Consider the following 18,363-nt stretch of genomic DNA (forward strand, 5'->3'; position numbering starts at 1 on the left):
AGAGCAGGTAAGTTCCTTCAGGATGGTACTACAGCTGCCAAGTGATAAAAATTCAATCACGGAAGTATGATTTCGGGGTTGTTATTGTTCTTAACTACTATGATACAAGATATACCAACAGAAATGTTTGTTAGGGTCATTACAACTGCAGAAGATTGTACAAACTGCCTAATTCATTAGAAATGAAACAAGTTTTAGAAACATATAATAGACTGTGAGGAGTGAGGTAATAAGTTGCATGTCAGTTATACTCATTTGAGTTAAAAAGAGGGTGAAGTGAAAGAGAGTTCCAGTAGAAAAGGAAGACACATAAGAGATTCAGAATGTGAGTCATGAGGAATGACAATGATTTGGAAAGTTAGGGGATGGAGAAGATACTACAGGTTAGGAAGAAACAGGGTAAAAATATAATTAGATTTCATAAGATGATTCCTAAAACCCTTTCCTGGTGATGAAATATTAGAGAGAACTACACGCAAGCCATCCACACTGTGTTCCTCATTTACATTGTGAGCCAGGCTGACCTTCTATCCATCCTATACTCTGCTTTATCTATAAAATGTTATGCCTGCTGTGGATTAGTGAAAAGAATGTGAATCCAAGGATCTCTAGCTCAAGTGAAGATTTAGCTAATGAACTTTTTATGTATCCTGTAAAATAATGAGGATTTTTGTGATCTCTGACACACGGTTTTCTGCCAGATCTGGGTGGGGAAGGCAGATTTTTGTATGTATGAAGCTAAAGTTAATTGCCCTAGTCTGAAATGACAGCTACAAATTAAGTCATTCTTCAGTTTAACATTTTTAGTGTTTTCATGTTTATGATTTGATATAAGTTAGTATTTATATTTTTATATTAAAATTTCAATCACAAAAACTACAATAGGGCCGGGGATTTAGCTCAGTGGTTCTGCCACCTGCTTTGTGAGCGCAAGGTCCTGAATTCGATCCCTGGTACCAAAAATAAAAAACCAAACAAACAAAAACTACAATAGCAAGAACATGAGTCCAGTGGTCATCTCAGTGAGTTTTAGTTGGTAGCTGTTGGCTCACGCTGGTCTGTGTAGGTTTCCAATACCTACCATTCTTCTTTTCAAGCAGATGCTTCCTACTTCTGCTTCTACCACAGCCTGGGCTATATGTCTGGAGCAAATACTATCAGGTTTTTCTTTTTCTTTTTTTGGGGGGGGGAGGGGCTACCAGGGATAGAACTTGGGTCCTTGAGCTTGCGCAGCAGGTGCCGAAACCACTGAGCTAAATCCCTGGCCCTGACCAGGTTTTTCTTGATCTGTGCAGTAGCTTCTACTCAGTTTCTTTCTGACAGAGTAAAGAGCAGGATGCAGGCACAATCAGCCCACAATTTCAAATCCACCCCAGTTGGATGACTTTTTAGTAACTCTATTTTCATCCATGTTTAAACTGCTATTTGGAATGCCTTACTCTGCTTGATTCTAAAATGAAATAGTGACAAAGTATCACAGGTTTTGAGTTAAATCACCTTATTTCAGATAAGTCAGCTTTGTAGAGTTACTAAAAAGCAAAAATTCACCAGTGTTCATTCTCATAGAAACTCCCTTAATTGTAAGCCTTTACCTGTGAGTTTTTCTTTGACCTAGATTAGACTGCTTAGCTTGCTCATTGTTTGCATCATCCCTTAATTAGAGGTCCCTTTATAGGCCCATAATATTTTTATTTTCAATCTAGCATGCAGTGCCCCTTAGAACAACCAGTCCTATTCTAAAAGTCAAGTCACAGAAGAAATTTTAGAACATTGGTATAGGAAGAGTCTTGGAAATCATTCTCCAAGTCCAATCTCCTTATGTTAAAAATGGAGAAACAAACCTAGAAGAATTACTTAACCAAGAAAAATGAAGGGTAAAGCAGAATTAGAAAATGGAATCCCGTCGGATGAAATGCAGTATATGAGTAGCTGAGTCTCGTTGTAAACAGTGGCACTCAAAATATAAAAATGGAGATGGCCTACCACTTTTATTAATTCACATCTTCATTCTTTAAAGATTAAAATGAGAAAGGAAATAGCTCAAAATATTGAAACAACCTGTAACTTCTTTTTATTGGAAGTAATTTAGATCTTTCATTTCATGGATTTTGATGTGAAATGATGCTTGGTTCTCACTCATAGCCACAAATCCTCAAAAAGGAAGTTACTTTTTAAATGTCATTATCAATTTTTTAAAAAATAAAATTAGTTTAAAAAAACCCGATTTGGTAAAACCTAACCTGAACATGGTGTAATAGTCCGTTTAAAATGAAAAGAAACCTTGAATGAGCAGAAACTTCAAAGAGAGGAATATTTTTCAAAAAATACTTGTATTTTTATACAAATAAATCAGAATCCTTGGAGAAATGTTTGATCTCACTGAAAATAATTTTCACAGACATAAAGTTGAGGCAAGTTAAAGGAAATATTGTAAATAACGAGTTGCCATTATACTCAGGCCACATCTGTGAAATCCCTAGAGGATAATAGGTCTTTAAAAATATGCTTTGAAATGTGATGTTTATGAAAGCAGCATTGAGCTTGCTTTGGCAGAAAGACTTTTTTTATATTTTTTCCATTTTTATAACGTTGAATAAATGGTGAAGCATATTGCTTAAGCATTTTTTTATTATTTTAATTTGAATTGAATTTTCTAACAAGGAGTTGTCGGAGTAACTGTTTCAATAGTAGAGGAAGTTACAGAACCTGCAAAAGGAGCAATTGGGGTGTCTGGTCAGGAGCTTGGTCTCCATTTGAAGCCACCTATAGCCAGGCCTGTTCACCTTAGACCACCTGAAAATCACTTTCCCGTGTCAGAGTTTCACAGTTACTTATTGAAGTACATGCTAGAGGTATTTTCGTGTCTGCAAAGGAGATGAAAATCTTACTTCTGTGTGTTTTTATTCCACTGTCTTGACCATGAGAGCTTCTCTGGTAACATTAGCATGCTTGATGTTTCTTGTTCATCTTCTCTCAGAATCTAAAATCTTAAGCATTTCTTAGTCTATTTATGCTTCAAATGCTTTGAAACATCCATTTCCCTCCTATAGCCTGAATATTATTTAACATAATTTGCTAGTGAGAAAATGAAACTGAAGAGGTAGGAAGGGAGTGTGTAGTCAGTGAAACACCTTAGAATCCTTTATTTAAGGTTTGTCCTTTGCTGGAAATTTCATAATCAGTTGAGTGGAGACACTGAGTCTGAGGTGATTTAAAATGCAGCTACTAAAAATTGCTCAGAATGAACATAAGGAAGGATTCTAAAAGGGAAAAAGATGAGTGAAATGCTAGAGGGAATTAAATCTCTACTGAAAATTTTATCAACCTAATTAGGTCAGCTCAAACTTTAATTACACTTTAGAGACCTTATTGCAAAAAATCTGTAAGATATTATGAAGTGAGAGGTTCAGAAGATACCTTCCCCCTATGTGAGGGGGAAGAAATGATTGATTCCAGATATAATCAGGAAGGTTCTCTACTGCCACATGTAGTGGCCATACTGTAATTCTCACAATGCTTCTGTGTCAAAACTCAGAAGATGAAGTATTTCCTTCATGCAAATGACTGTAATTTTTAACTTCTCCTCTCTAAACAACAGAGAACTTCAAAGAGTTACTAAGGATCTTCAATTCCCCTTTGTGGTAAACTCTGCTGTCCAAACATGGCTCCTCAGTTATCCTTCTATGCTTATTTCTCTCTTTGTTCAGAGAGGAAAAGAGTACCTTTCATTTACATATGAGAACAAAAAACCCATGACTGGATTTGTATTTCAGATTATCTTCCAGTGTTGAAAGAAGGGACTTGGAGAATACGAAGAACTTCAGTGATATCCATACATCTAAGAGCAGGGAGAAGGAAGGGCTTTATGAGTATTCGAGCACCTCCCCTGTGGGCCTCAAAGTCATTATTAAACAATGTCTAATCAGGTCTTCACTTCCTATAGGTTTCTTGTTGAGGTTTATGCCTTAGCTGCATTTCTTCTTGTATTCAATTGTCATGGCCTATATAATTTTTTTAAAAAACATTTACAATTTATTTATTTTGACCTTCCCATATGCTTCATTTACTCTTCCAGAAAGAGAGCTGCCTTTTGCTCCCAATCCATTTTTTCCTAAATATTCCCCATAGAGAGCCACACATTTTTACTTACCATATTATTATGTAACTAATAATAATGGCTTGATTTTATGTGGTAATACTGTCTCCCATTGAATCACTTTAATGAAACATTTTAAGATAGCCTTGGGTAAGACTTACAAGATTCATAGTCTATGAGAAAATGTAAAGGAACTCCCCATAACACAGGACCAATGCATTGGCCTCGAGGATGCACAATGGTTACTTAATTTTTGATCAACTGACTGACATTAAGGCTTTAAGATACCTTCTATATTAAAAATTTTCATGCTGGATTACATATTCATTATATGTCATTTTGTTGTTCAAGCTGGAATGAGCTAATTTACAGAATAGCCATCTTCTAATAACCGTAGTATAAATTTAGACTCAGTCCCTTGGTTACTCTGTTCTTTGCTGGGGATGAATAACAGTTCTTTGCTACTCTAGACTGCTGTCCTGGAGCCAGGGAGTTTTTTACTGACTCGGATTCTGGTTTAGACAGCTAGAGAGGAACAAAAGACTTAACACTGTTTTTCACAGAAGTTCAGGTCTACAAAGAATATATATTTTCTCTACCTGATTTAAAACACAGAAGATGGCTTTTTTAAAAAAGCTTCTAAACTTTAGCATGATGTTTGTGGGAATGTCAAAGAATTGGACAGATTTTAATGTGCCATTAACTGGATTTATCATAGACCAAGACAAGTTTCTTCCTAGATATTAAAGACACTGAAATGTATCTTAACCCTTCTGATATAACAAAGCGTCAACACTGACCTGTGAACAGAGACCAGCTATCCTTGGCGCCTTTCACTTACAGGATAGCAAACCGTGGAAATCCCCCTTTCCTGTGAGGCAGTAATAGTAATTACATTATGCAAACAAGAACAGAACACATGGTTAATGAGTGATAGAGTTCGACCTTCACCTTGGCTTTGTATCCTTAAGTTGGCTACTGCTAGTAAAGCACATTGCCTGAATCAGATCCTCCAAACAAATCCCACTGGGATACTTTCTATAGAGCCTAATTGTGCCTATGATTGCAGTGGGTACTATACAAAAGGATATTAAAAAGTTGGAGCTTTCCCTGGAGGAATAATGGAGTTACATATTCAATGATAATAGTAATAATAATAATGTTAAGCATTTAAAAAATTTTTCTCATATAATGTTTTAACATCCAGTGAGTTCCCTAAGAGACATGTGCATAGAGACATGAGAAAGATGTAAAATAATAATTTATGTTTGAAATATAAATTAATGAAATGGTGATATTCCATAGTTTAGACACATCAGTCCTGAGAGAAAACAATTTTTAGTAGGTTCTGGTATTTTATCTTCAGTACTGTTTTATTATTAAATTACATAGAGGGATACACCATCACTTTTCAATATTTCTCATGTTCCAAGTGATACTATGAGCATGACAATATTTACACACTAATGCTATCCCTAGGTAACAAATGGGGCAATGGAGACAGGAGGAATTTAGAGAATTGACCTAGGGAAAACAATTACTAAGTAGGAAAGCTAGCATTCAACCTAAGCAATCCATCCCCAGAATCCTTCTCCTTAACTGCTGTTATATTTCTTTTTCCTTATTTTCAGTATTTTTATAAAGAAAAATTTAGAGGAAGTAAGCTTCTTTAGAAATCATTGAGAGAAACAAAAATACAGCTGAGATTACTGGGCTGTTGCAGAAGGGGAGCGATATGTAAAAATGAGAGGTAGAAGCAGGAAGTGTTTTTTAAATGACAATTAATGCAGGAGTTTTCAGTGGTGTCACCCTCCCCAATGCCTCACAGTACTAATAGGCACTGGGGTGTTACCTCTCTGAGATTGGTCCCTACTTTGGCAGCCACACACCCTTCCTCCTATAATGGTATAAACAAGATAATAATGCTTGCTATATGTCTCAGTTACTTTTCTTGTTGCTGAGACAAAATACTGAACATGCAAATTTAAAGGAGGAAAGATTTATTTAGCTCACAGTTTGTAGAAATTTTAGTCCATAATCGCTTGGCTCCCAATCAGGGTGGCATGGCAGACAGGCATTCCAGAGGAGAAACAATTCATGGCAGGCAGAAGGTAGCAAAACAAGGAAGGGAGCATAGCAGTTTTTTTCTACCACTTTTGTACTCTAGACTACCAGGATTAGGGAAGTGCCAAACCAATCAGTGGACAGATTTAGTAATCACACACTTAATCCCACCATCACACACTCTAGATTCTGCCACTTCTGGAAAAGGCTTTGGGGGGACATCTAGACACAAGCCATAACATTCCACCCCTGGTCCCCCAAAGACTCATGTACATTCCTTTACACAAAAGGGATTTAGTCCACCTCTAAACAGTTTTCAAAATCCTCACAGTTTTCACATAAAATTGTTGCTGAAAAGTTCGAGTCCTATGTCTCCTCTGAGATTCAAGGCAAACTCTTGGCTATGAGGCCCTGTACAAATGAAAAGAAAGTTAACAATTCCAAAATATAATGGCACAAGTAAAACATTACCATTCCAAAAGGTACAAATAGGGAGATACAATGGAATGGTCATCTAGGGATGATATAAAGTAAATAAATGTAACTCCCAACCTGCTAGATGTCTCCTGCACCAAGTTTGTGTTCTCTAAAGTCAAAGAATGAATTCTAGGAACAATGGAGATTAAGAGCAGAAAATACTTATTGAGAAACAGACACCTGCTGCCAGAGAAGGATGGGGGGGACCTGGAAAGTGGGTTGTCCAGGAGCCCATTTCTCAAAGACGTTTTATAGAGCAAAATCATGAGGTGGGTATAAAATCACAAGGTGAACATAAGGTGAGACAAAACTATAGTCACCCAATAAAATCACAAGTATAGTTGCTTGAGTAATATTGATCCAATAGGGAAGCAAGTCACATAGCAAGTGTGCAAGCAAAGAGCAGGGACCTTTCCTGAAAAGGATGGGTCAGGAGGGCTTGGTCACCCAAGGTGACTGATGCCTATTTAAAATATCAATCATTATTCTTCATCCCTTGAGGAAATATGGAGGTATAGTCATTTCATTTTAAAGCCTGGTCTTCAACAAATGTGTTTCCACCCACAGTTGTAATGTATTCTCATCTTCTGGACTGACTTCTTTGAGGGGATAGCCCTGCTTGACTGCCTATAATATTTCTAACTAACTTAGCTTTCTATAATATTCCCCACTCTGAAGAGCCACCCCTAACTGCCATGATGAGGGAATGGGCAAATAACATTCTGTCTACTCCTGGCTTAATGGGGTCATTGTTGTGATTGACAGTCAGAGATACTCTAAGGAAGGTCCATTTAAAGGCCCTCAATCAACACTAGGCATTCTTGTCCTCGGTAGGCATATAGCTTTACGTCTGGAGGAGACAAGGCCAAAGAAACAGTTAAGTATGGATGGGCCAAATATGAAGGTCAACAAGATTATTATGAATATAACCAACAAAAGTTTCCAACTGTAAGAGCCAGGATAAGGAGATAGGATAAGGAGAAGGAGAAGCTCCAGGGAATTTCAGATTGCAACTTGGGATTGACCTGTCATTTAACATCTTGAACAGCCATAGGGATATTAGCAGAAGGATCAGAAATGTACACACAATGTTCAGCTTTAATAATTGTACAAGTACCCCTCATATTGCTGTTAGAATGCCTTCTGACGTTGGAGGATGGCTTGCCTCATTAATTTTCATTCTTCATTCACAAGAGAAAGACCAGTTGTAGCATCATTTAAGGCCCATTGAGTATAGTTATTCAAGCCCTTGATGTGTTGTATGACATCCCGTAATCCTAGGGAAGGGATAAAAATAGAAGCCAAATGATCATACCAATGAAACTGGTAGACCATCCATATCATAGATGGGGTAAGTTTGCAGGTTTGTGGATACTTTTGACATTCCTGCCTTGTAACCATGCAAATCCCAGTGTGCAGCTCCCTCTCCATCCAGGAGGTATCCAGGGCCACAAATGGGTTCCACAGGCCCAATGAGTGCCATTTGGGGCTTCTCATTTAATTTTAGGGCAATTAAGCCCATCTGTTGTCAACCAGTTTTCAACCTGTAAAGTTATGGTGTGTATATGCTGTCCAGGGGGTGACAATTTCAAGTATTTATTAGAGTTAGGCCAATGAGAATAGGAGTCATTTCTCTGTTTCCAGCATAAAAGGGCCTTTCTACTAAGGTGTCTTATAGTGGGGGTTAACCATATATAATTATCCCATATCTGAAAATAGCCATCATGATATCTATGGATATTGGCCCCCATTATAGGACCCTTACTCTTACTTAATAAGTGTTTTACTAGATTCTGTAGAGAGGCTTCAGTGGCATTGTTAGAAAAAGTTCAATTATGTCCAGGATCATTAAGGATGTAGTTTAAAGGCCACTCAGTTACCTGGTAATGGTGGCTAAACTATGAAGCAATGAACTCTTTTGTGTCTCATCAATAGTCTTATAGCTTATTCCAATCATCTACTTGAAGTGAGGCTACCCACCAAGGAAGTCCTGATATACTTGACAAGGGGAGCAGCCCACGTATCCAGCAAGACATATCTTGTAATGACTCTGCATATTCCTGTGCCCACATTAGAAAGGAATTGCACTCTCCTTTAAGTGGTGAAGTGATTAGTAAAAGGGTTAAGAGTAACTTTTTAGATTACTTATCTGAAGGCTTTGGTTTCTTTTTGAACAAGAATTTTAAGTTCTAAGGGTAACAGGAGTATTCAGATGGTGGCTCACACTCAGAAACAGTTTTTGGTTCCCAGGGCTTGAGTCAGGTGTGGCACATCCAGGAGTCAGCCTACTACCTTGATAGCTGATAGAGTTGACAGGATTATGGTGTATGGTCCTTCCCAAGTTGGTCCTAGGGAAGGAGATCATGAGGGGAGACACTTTCCCAGTACTAAATCTCCAGGGTGGAATATGGGATTTCCCTTCTCTTTAGGCTGAGCTTCTGTTAGCTGTTGAAGAGTCTGTTGAAATTTAGCCAGAGAGGTGACATTGTTCAGTAAGGCATCTGTTTGTCTATCAAAGAGAAAATTATTAGTGGGAAAAGGGCATCCATAAAGCATTTCAAATGGACTAATCCTAGAAATTGAGATATCTTTTTTACTTTGATATGAACTAAAGGTAGTAAGTGAGGCCACTGTAGGTGGGTTTCCTGAGCCATCTTGGGAAGATGTCTCTTTAGGGTCTCATTCATTTTCTTTACCTTTCCCAATGGTTGTGGCTTCCATGCACAGTGAAGGTGATAGAGAATGCCCAGTTCCTGAGAGACACTGTGTGTGAATGTTGCTTTAAAAGAAGACCCATTATTATTACCCTGTAAGCTCTTAGGAAGTCCCAATCTGGGGATGTTTCTGTGACCAAAATCTCTACCACCTCTTGTGCCTTTTCTATCCTACAAGGAAAGGCCTCAACCCAGTTTGTGAAAGTATCTACCCAGACCAATAAGTATTCAAGTCCCTTACTCGTTAGTATATGAGTAAAATTGAGTTGCCAGTCTTTTCCAGGGTATTTACCATGTCTATATACATGGAGCGGCTATGATCTCAATACAAGGATTGTTCTTTTGGCAGAGCTCTTGCGTCTTAACTATCTGTTGTATTGTCTGAGAAAGTGCCTTCCCTATGAATAACTTTGAGAACATCTGCTGGGTCTTTTCTCTCCCTAAGTGAAAGGTTTGATGTAAGGACTTAATGACTTTCCATTGACTAGCACCAGGAAGGAACAATTTATCATCAGTTGATTTTAACCATCCTGAATTAAGGAAACTGACACCTATAGGCAAGAGCCCATTCAATTTCTGGCTGAGAATATTTGGGTCAATTTTTTTTTAGAAATAAAAGAATCTTTATTGTTTTAGAAGCAATTTTGAGCAGACAAGCAAATATCTAAAGATAGTTACCATACATCAACTAGTGGCTTAAACATTTGAGGGGAAAACATGGAAAGAATTTACATGGACCAGTTTCTTTATGGAAATAGTAAAACATGAAAAGCACCCAAAACTAAGTATTGTATTACCATCAAGGCACATTGAATCAGTGTAAGTACTGACTTTTTGTCCTTTACTAAGTGGTAAAGCCCTGGTCAGAGGTATGAGTTCTTCAGCTGAGCATTAGTCCAAGGGGCAAGTGAGGAACTTTCAAATGTCTGGTGTAGAGTCACTATTGCATACCCTGCCTTTCTTGTCCCATTTTCCAGGAAGGAATTGCCGTCACAGAAGAGGGTCAAATCAGGGTAAGGAAGGGGTGCGTCTAATAAGCCTTCTCTGGCTATGTGTGTATGGAGAATTACTTCTTTGCAGTCATGTCTTTCAGCCTCAATTTTCTCCTTTCCTGGTAGAAAGGTGGAAGAATTTAAGGAAGAACATGTCTGTTTTGAATGCCTAGTGTTTCTAGAAGTAGAGCCTGATATTTAAGAAGTGGGTTGTTTGATAGCCATAAGCTCCATTTGGAAGAAAGAAATCCTGCCACATTTGAGGTGTATACACAAGGAGATATTTGCCTGAAGTCAACTTGGATGCCTCTGATATTAAGAGAGCTATAGCAGCCTCAGCTCTAAAGCAGGCAGGCCATCCTTTTACTATGATGTCTAATTCATGACTCAGACACCCTATAGCCTGTTGAGTAGGTCCTTGATCCTGCGTAAGCACTCTTAAAGCCATGCCCTGCCTTTCATCAGCATACAGATTGAAAAAGTATCCTGTTGGTAGTCTCAGTGCCGGGACATTTAGAAGCATTTGTTTAAACTTCTGGAAGGCATTTTGGGAATCAGGTTCCCAGGGTACAATAAGGTATCTGTCTATTGGGCTTCCTTTATAAGCTGATAGAAGAGTCATGTGTTCTCACCATACCCTGCTATCCAAAGGCAATAAAAACCTGCAATTCCTATGAATGCCCTTAGTGTTTTAGGTCTTGTGTTTTGGGAAGGAAAGTATTAATTTAATTCTGTCTTCCCCCAGTCTTCACGTTCCCTTAGATATGATAAGGCCCAAGTATTTTACCTCAAGATTGCAACATTGTGCCTTAGACCTAGAGACTTTATAACTATCTGCTAGAAAATTCAGCAGAGCATGGATGCCTTATCTAGAGAGCTCTTCTGAGGGACACATAACAGTATATCATATACATATTGCAAGACTGCGACTTGGGAAAATTCAAAACACGCCAAGTCCTGGAAAAGCACTCCCAAAAAGAGGACCATCTCTGAATCCTTGAGGAACCACGGTCCATGTCAGTTGAGAGGCCTGGTCTTGAGGATTTTCAAAGACAAAAAGAAACTGGGAATCTGTATGTAAAGGAATACAAAAGAAGGCATCTTTTAAATCTAACACTGAAAACTAACCAGCATCTTCCAGGATCTGAGAAAGGAGAGTGTACAGGTTAGGTACCACCTGCTGAGTTGGCACAGCTGCCTCATTTACCAATCTAAGGTCCTGTACCAATCTCCACTCCCTGTTTGGTTTTTTGAACTCCCAAGATGAGAGCATTGCAAGGGCTATTACAGACGTTAAATAAACCTTGTGCCCTTAAATTGTCAATTATAGGCAATAGTCTTCTTTTAACTTCAGGCCTTAGAGGGTAGATGTATTTGCACTGGAGCAGCTCTTATTGCTATACCTCTTCTACCTTCAGTTATCCATACTTCAGGATTTATTTCTGTCTTTACAAGTGGGAGACAGTGTACCTGATCTGGGTGCATGTGTATTACAGTATTCAAACAGGCTATATCTCCCCATAAGACCAATGGACTTTCAGGCATAATTAAAAAGGAACGTGTAAAAAGCAAGCCTTCCCAGTTACAGCCTACAAGTTGTGAGAAATACTGAGTTATCTCCTCTTCAATGACTCATTTCACTGAAATATAACAGATGGAAGGAAGGCCAGGGTTGAAAAGAAGGACTGAGAGACATGCACCAGTGTCCCGCAATAGGCTGGATTCTTTTTCCCTCCATTGTCATGATTACCTGGTGCTCCTTGGTGGAGATGACAGTCTGGCCAGAGGGAGAAGGCAGAGAGTTCCCTGGGGACCTTCAGTCTTGCTGGACCAGCTGGTCAGATGGGTCTGATGCCTGGGGCCTTCAACTCAGAGGGCAGTCTGACTTCCAGTGGTCACCTTTGCAAATGACATGGTTTGGGTGTTGAGGGGGCTTCTTGTCATGACAGTTCTTATCACAGTCTCTCCTAAGGTGGCCAGGCTTTGCATAGTGATAGAACATGAGTTTAGTTGTCACATTCTTCTTGGAGACTGACAGACTTAAGGTCTATTCATTTTAAGGTTGCAACCAAAGCAGCTGCTTTCTCTTGGTCTCTTTGTTTTCTTCCCGTTTTCTGGTCTCCATTATAAAATACTGAGCAGGCAATTCTCACTAAAGTATCAAGTGAGCTATCTGGACCAAAAACTACATTTTGTAGCTTTTGCTTAATATCTGAGGCTGATTGGGTGATAAACTTGTCTTTAAGAATAACCTGTCCAGGCCAGGGATTTAGCTCAATGGTTTTGCCACCTGCTGCACAAGCGCAAGGACTTGAGTTTGATCCCCCATACCAAAAACAAAACAAAACAAAACAACAACAACAAAAAAGAATAACCTGTCCTATCAAATCTGGAACTAGGGATGTATATTTTGCCAATGATTCTTTTTTCTAAAATTAATTCTATTGGTACGTTTTAGGTTTACAATATAATGACATTCATCATTGGAAATTTGCACCTTTACATAATCTGTCTTTGTTCTTATTTTTTCCCCATTCCCCTGCCCTCCCTTCAACCCCTCCATCCCTCCCTATTTACAAAGACTTGGTTTCCAATTTTTCATTTTTTCACATTAATTCCATTCCCTGCTTTCCCTTCCCCTACCCTTCCCACTTCCCCTTCCTCTTTGCCCATTTTCTTCCTATTTCATAATATCTATTATACCTTTTAGTCCTTGTTTACACTTTAAGTTTCTCACACTAGAGAAACTATTCAGTATTTACATGTGTGTCCTATTTATTTCACTTAAGAGTATTGCCTCAATGTGCATCCATTTAGCTATAAATATCTCTAATTTCTCTTTTTTTATGGCTGAGTAGTACTCCATTTTATAAAAAAATATTTCTTTACCCAGTCTCCAGTTAATGGGCATTTGGGCTACTTTCAAGTTTTAGCTATTACAAATTGTCCCGCTATGAACATGGGTGCACCTATATCACTGTGGTATAATTCTTTTAATTCTTTTGGGTAGATATCCAACAGGGGCATAGCTGGGTCAAATGGGACTTCCAGTCCTAGTTCTTTGAGGTATTTCCATACTGATTTCCACAGTGGTAGCACCAGTCTACACTCCCACCAGGAGTGGAGCAGTGTTCCTCTTTCCCCAGAGCTGCACCAGCATTTATTGTTGGTTGATTTCATGATAGTAGCCATTCTTTCTGGAGTGAGGTGGAATCTCAGCATTGTTTTCATTAGCATCTCTCAAATAACCAGTGATGTTGAACATTTTTTCATGTTTAGTTGCTATTTCTACTTCTTTGTCTGAGAAATGTCTGTTCATTTCAGATGCCCATTTTTGGATTAGGTCTTTAAATTTGGGAGGTCTGATGTTTTAAAGTTCTTTATAGATTCTTTTTTTTTTTTTTTTTTGGTACTGGGGATCGAACTCAGGTCCTTGCGCTTGTGCAGCAGGCGGTGAACCCACTGAGCTAAATCCGCGGCCCTCTTTATAGATTCTTGATAGTAGATCTTTGTTTGAGGAACAGGAGGTGAAAATTTTTTCCCACGTTGTAGGTTGACTCTTCACACTGTTGGTGATTTCTCTTGCTGTGCAGAAGCTTTTTAATAAGAACAGATACCACTTCTTGATTGTTTGTGCTAGTTCACGGGCAGCTGAGGTTTTGTTCATAGAATCTTTTCCTACACCAATGTCTTCCAGAGTTCTACCTAACCTCTGTTCCAACCAGTTCAGCGTTTCTGTTTAAATGTTCAGATCTTTAATCCATTTGGATTTTAGTTTAGTGCATGGTGAGAGATATAGGTCTAGTTTTAATCTTTGACAAGTTGAAACCCAATTTTTCCAGCACCATTTATTAAAGAGGTTATCTTTCCTCCAGTGAGGGTGTTTGATTTCTTTGTGGAAGATGAGGTGGCTGAGTGTGTCTGGACTTGTTTTGGCATCTTCTAATCTGTTCCACTGGTCCTCAGGTCTGTTTCTATGCCAGTACCATGCTGTTTTTAATCACAGTAGCTTTGTAGTATAGTTGCAGGTTGGGGATTGTGATACCCCCTACCATGTCTCTGTTACCTAGAATTACTTTTGGTATTCTGGGTCTCTTCTTGTTCCAAATGAATTTTTGGATTGTTTTCTCAAGGTCCATGAAGTATGCTGCTGGGATTTCATTTGGGATTGCATTGAATCTATATAGCAGTTTTGGAAGTATGGCCATTTTCACTCTATTGATCCTTCCTACCCAGGAGCAGGGGATGTCTTTCCATTTTCTGATATCTTCTTCAATCTCTTTTCAGAGTGCTATAGTTTTCAGAGAAGAGGTCTTTGATTTCTTTCATTAGGTTGATTCCTGGGTATTTTAGTATTTTGGATGCTATTGTGAAAGGAATTATTTGCCCTATTTCTGTCTCAGTGAGTCTGTTGTTCGTGTAGAGGAGAACTATTCCTTTTTGTATATTCACCTTGTATCCAGCTACTCTACTGAATTTGGTCATTAAGTCTACAAGACTTTTGATGAAGTTCTTGGGGTCTTCTATATAGAGTATCATGTCATCTGTAAATAATGACAATTTGACTTCTTCTTTTCCTGTTTTCATTCCTTTTATTTCTTTCTCTTGTCTAATTGCCATGGCTAATGTTTCCAAAACTATATTGAACAGGAGTGGTGATAGTGGATATCCTTGTCTTGTTCCTGATTTTAGTGTGAAGGATTTCAGTTTTTGACCATTTAGTATGATAATTGGCTGTTGGTTTTTCATAGATGGCTTTTATCAGTTTGAGGTAGAGACCATCCGTTCCAATTTTTTGTCCTAAATGCATGTTGGATTTTGTCAAATGCTTTTTCTGCATCTATGGAGATAATCATATGGTTTTATCTTTGGCTGTATTAATATAGTGTATTACGTTGATTGATTTGTGTATGTTGAGCCATCCCTGCATCCCTGGGATGAATCCCACTTGGTCAGGGTGTATGATCTTCTTGATGATCTTATGCATTCTATTTGCCAGTATCTTAGTAAGGATTTTTGCATCTATGTTCATTAGTGAGATTGGCCTATAGTTCTCTTATTCGGTTGGGTCTTTCTCAGCTTTGGGGATCGAGGTGATGCTTGCTTCCAGGAATGAATTTGTGAGTATTGTTTCTCTTTCAATTTCATTGAAGAGTTTAAAGAGTAGTTGCAGTAGTTCCTCTCTAAATGTCTTGTAGAATTGGGCAGTGAAGCCATCAGGACCCAGGCTTTTCTTAGTTGGTAACTTTTTAATTACGTTTTCAATTTCATTGATTGATATTGGGTTGTTTTGAATTTTTAGGTCTTCTTCATTCAACTTTGGTAATTCATACATATCTAGGAATCTGTCCATTTCTTCTGTGTTTTCCATCTTATTGTGGTATAGGTTCTCAAAGTAGGTGTTGATGATCCTCTGGATTTCTGCTGGGTCTGTTGTAATTTCATCCGTGTCATTTTAATTGCATGGATTTGGGCCTTTTCTTTCCTTTTTCTGATAAGGTTGACTAAGGGTTTGTCAATTTTGTTTATTCTTTTGAAGAACCAATTCTTGCTACATTGGTTTTTTGTATCATTCTCTTAGTCTCCATTGCATTGGCTTCTGCTCTGATTTTTATAATTTCCTCCCTTGTATGAGCTTTGGGTTTATCCTGCTCTTCTTTTTCTAGAAGCCTGAGGTTCAGCATCAGTTTGTTTAATTGGCCTTGCTCTGTTTTCATAATATGAGTATTCACTGCTATGAATTTCCCTCATAAGACTGCTTTCATTGTATCCCATGGATTCCGATATGTTGTATTTTCATTGGCATTTAATTGTAGGAACTGTCTGATTTCTTCTTTAATTTCCTCTGTGACCCATTGGTTATTCAGAAGTGTGTTGTTCAATTTTCCTTGTGTTCATGAAATTCTTGGGGTTTCTTTTACTATTGATCTCCAATTTCATCACGCTATGGTCTGATAATAGAGGGGATAACTTCAGTTCCTTTGCCCTTACTTAAACATGTTCTATTAGTGAGTATGTGGTCTATTTTGAAGAACAACCCATGTGCTGCTTAAAAGAATGTGTATTCTGATTTTGTGGGGTGGAACACTCTGTAAACATCTCTTAAATTCATTTGTTCCAGAGTTTGATTGAGTTCTAGTATTTTGTTGCTTATTTTTTGTCTAGTTGATCTATCTATTTGTGACAGTGGGATATTGAGGTCCCCCACTACTATTGTATTAGTGCTCATTTGATTTTTTTTATGTCCATTAGTATTTGTTTTATTTAGTTTCATGTACTAGTGTTTGGTGCATATATAGTTATGATTGTCATCTCTTCCCTTGGATTATTCCCAAGGGTGTAGTGCCCTTCTTTGTCTCTCTTAATCAGTGTTGGTATGAAATCCATATGATGTGCAAAGAGGATAGCTACTGCTGCTTTTTGGGGGATTCTTGTCACGTGGAGTATTGTTTTCCACCCTTTAACTTTCAGTCTATGAGTTTATGGTTGAATTAAATGTGTTTCTTGTATGCATCATATTGTTGGATCTCACTTCTTGACCCATTCTGCAAGTCCATTTCCTTTGATTGGTGAATTGAGTCCATTAACACTGATGGTTGGTTATAACTGATCCTTATTGACTTATCATTATCTTGACTTTTTCTTTTTGTTGGATTCTACCCCTTTGTGTTTAATTTCTTGTCATGCCCAATGGATTCATTCTGCTGGGCTTTCTGGAGTTGTGATCCTTGTTGTCTTTTCCTAGGATATTGTCTGAAATTATTTGGAGTGCTGGTTTGGTATTCATGATGTTCCTAAGGGGCTTTTTGTCATGAAAGTATCTTACTTCTCCATCAATTTTGATAGATAGTTTTGCATGGTACATCAATCTGGATTGGAGGCTCTTTTCCTTTAGGGCTTGTAATACATCACTCCAAGCTCTTCTTGCCTTGAGGGTTTGCATTGAGAAGTCTGCTGTGATTCTGATGGGCTTTCCTTTGCATGTGATTTGTTTCTTTACTCTAAATGCTTGTAGAATTTTGTTCTTCTTTTAGGTTTCTGAAATCTTAACTATTATATGCCTATGTGTAGATTTTTTTTGATCAAGGCTATTTGGAGTCCTATATGCCTCACTTATCTGTATGTCAAGTTCTTTTCCTTGGCTTGGGTAGTTTTCTGTCATCAGTTCTGTGAACAGTTTTTTTTTTTATGTCATCTGAACTCTCTCCTGTTTCTTCACTGACTCCGATCAATCTTATGTTATTCTTCTTTGCATCATCTAGCAGCTGCTGGATTGATTTCTTGTGGTCCCTTACAATTTTAAAGAAATTTTTCTTTTCCTGATCACTAGTTGCAATCTTATCTTCTATATCTGAAATTCTGTCCTCACATTGGCTCATTCTGCTATGTAAACTTTCAATGGAGTTTTTAATCTCCTGGAAATCTGTTTGCATTGGTTTTATGGATTCCATTTGTTTCCTATGTTGGGATTCCCTCATATTCCTCCGCTCCTCTACTTTTTTTTATCTGTGTCCTCTCTAGATTTATTAATCATGTTTTGCACTATGGCCACAATCTCTGCTGTTATCTGAGAAATTGTTTCTGATTTCATTTTTTCCATATCTTTTGTTGCCAGTTCAGGGAGTCCAGGTGGTTAAGTATCAGATTGTTCCATCTCGTTTCCCTTTGGGATTGCTTTAAGTGATCTGGAAGTCTGGTTTTGAGACTTATTTACCTGTCTTCTCATTTTGGGGGGGTGGGGGGCACGGTGTGCTGCTGGAGCCCAAGTGGCTCACATCCCTGACTCTGGAGGTGGTGGTGTGGAGGCCCTGAAGGCTCCTCCTCAGCACTGGGGGCAGTGATATGGCAGCCCAGAAGGCTCACCCTCTCAGTGCTAGGGGAAGCTCTGCTCTGTCAATCCCTCTTAAAAACAATCTAAGAAAGCAAAGGGGTTCTCATTTTTATTCTGATGAATAGTTGACATTAAAATAATTAAAAGGCTTCATTCTCATCCTTTTTAGACCTTCAGGAATACATGTCT

The 18,363-nt window shown here is 38.2% G+C and overlaps 1 protein-coding gene and 2 long non-coding RNA genes across 50 annotated transcripts in view; 1 reads left to right on the forward strand and 2 right to left on the reverse strand.

Moving 5' to 3' along the window:
* LOC147826972 (uncharacterized) overlaps nucleotides 1–5,135 on the reverse strand; it is a 116,401-nt gene extending 111,266 nt beyond the window's left edge. Inside the window, exon 1 of the long non-coding RNA XR_015452984.1 lies at nucleotides 4,897–5,135. This is a non-coding gene — a long non-coding RNA (uncharacterized LOC147826972). The remainder of the gene's footprint in view (nucleotides 1–4,896) is intronic.
* The window catches only part of Nrxn1 (neurexin 1), a 1,121,547-nt gene that overhangs the window by 432,841 nt on the left and 670,343 nt on the right, over nucleotides 1–18,363 (forward strand). The window lies entirely within an intron of this gene.
* LOC110347984 (uncharacterized) lies at nucleotides 7,716–9,142 on the reverse strand. The gene is made up of 2 exons (XR_002392951.2): nucleotides 8,930–9,142; nucleotides 7,716–7,914 (listed from the first exon to the last, which is right to left on the reverse strand). It is a non-coding gene; the product is annotated as an uncharacterized LOC110347984 (long non-coding RNA).

The sequence above is a fragment of the Heterocephalus glaber genome, unplaced genomic scaffold (genome assembly GCF_053883595.1).
Source record: "Heterocephalus glaber isolate CG9 unplaced genomic scaffold, H.glaber_assembly_v1.0 deba00001457, whole genome shotgun sequence".
NCBI classification, from domain to species: domain Eukaryota; kingdom Metazoa; phylum Chordata; class Mammalia; order Rodentia; family Bathyergidae; genus Heterocephalus; species Heterocephalus glaber.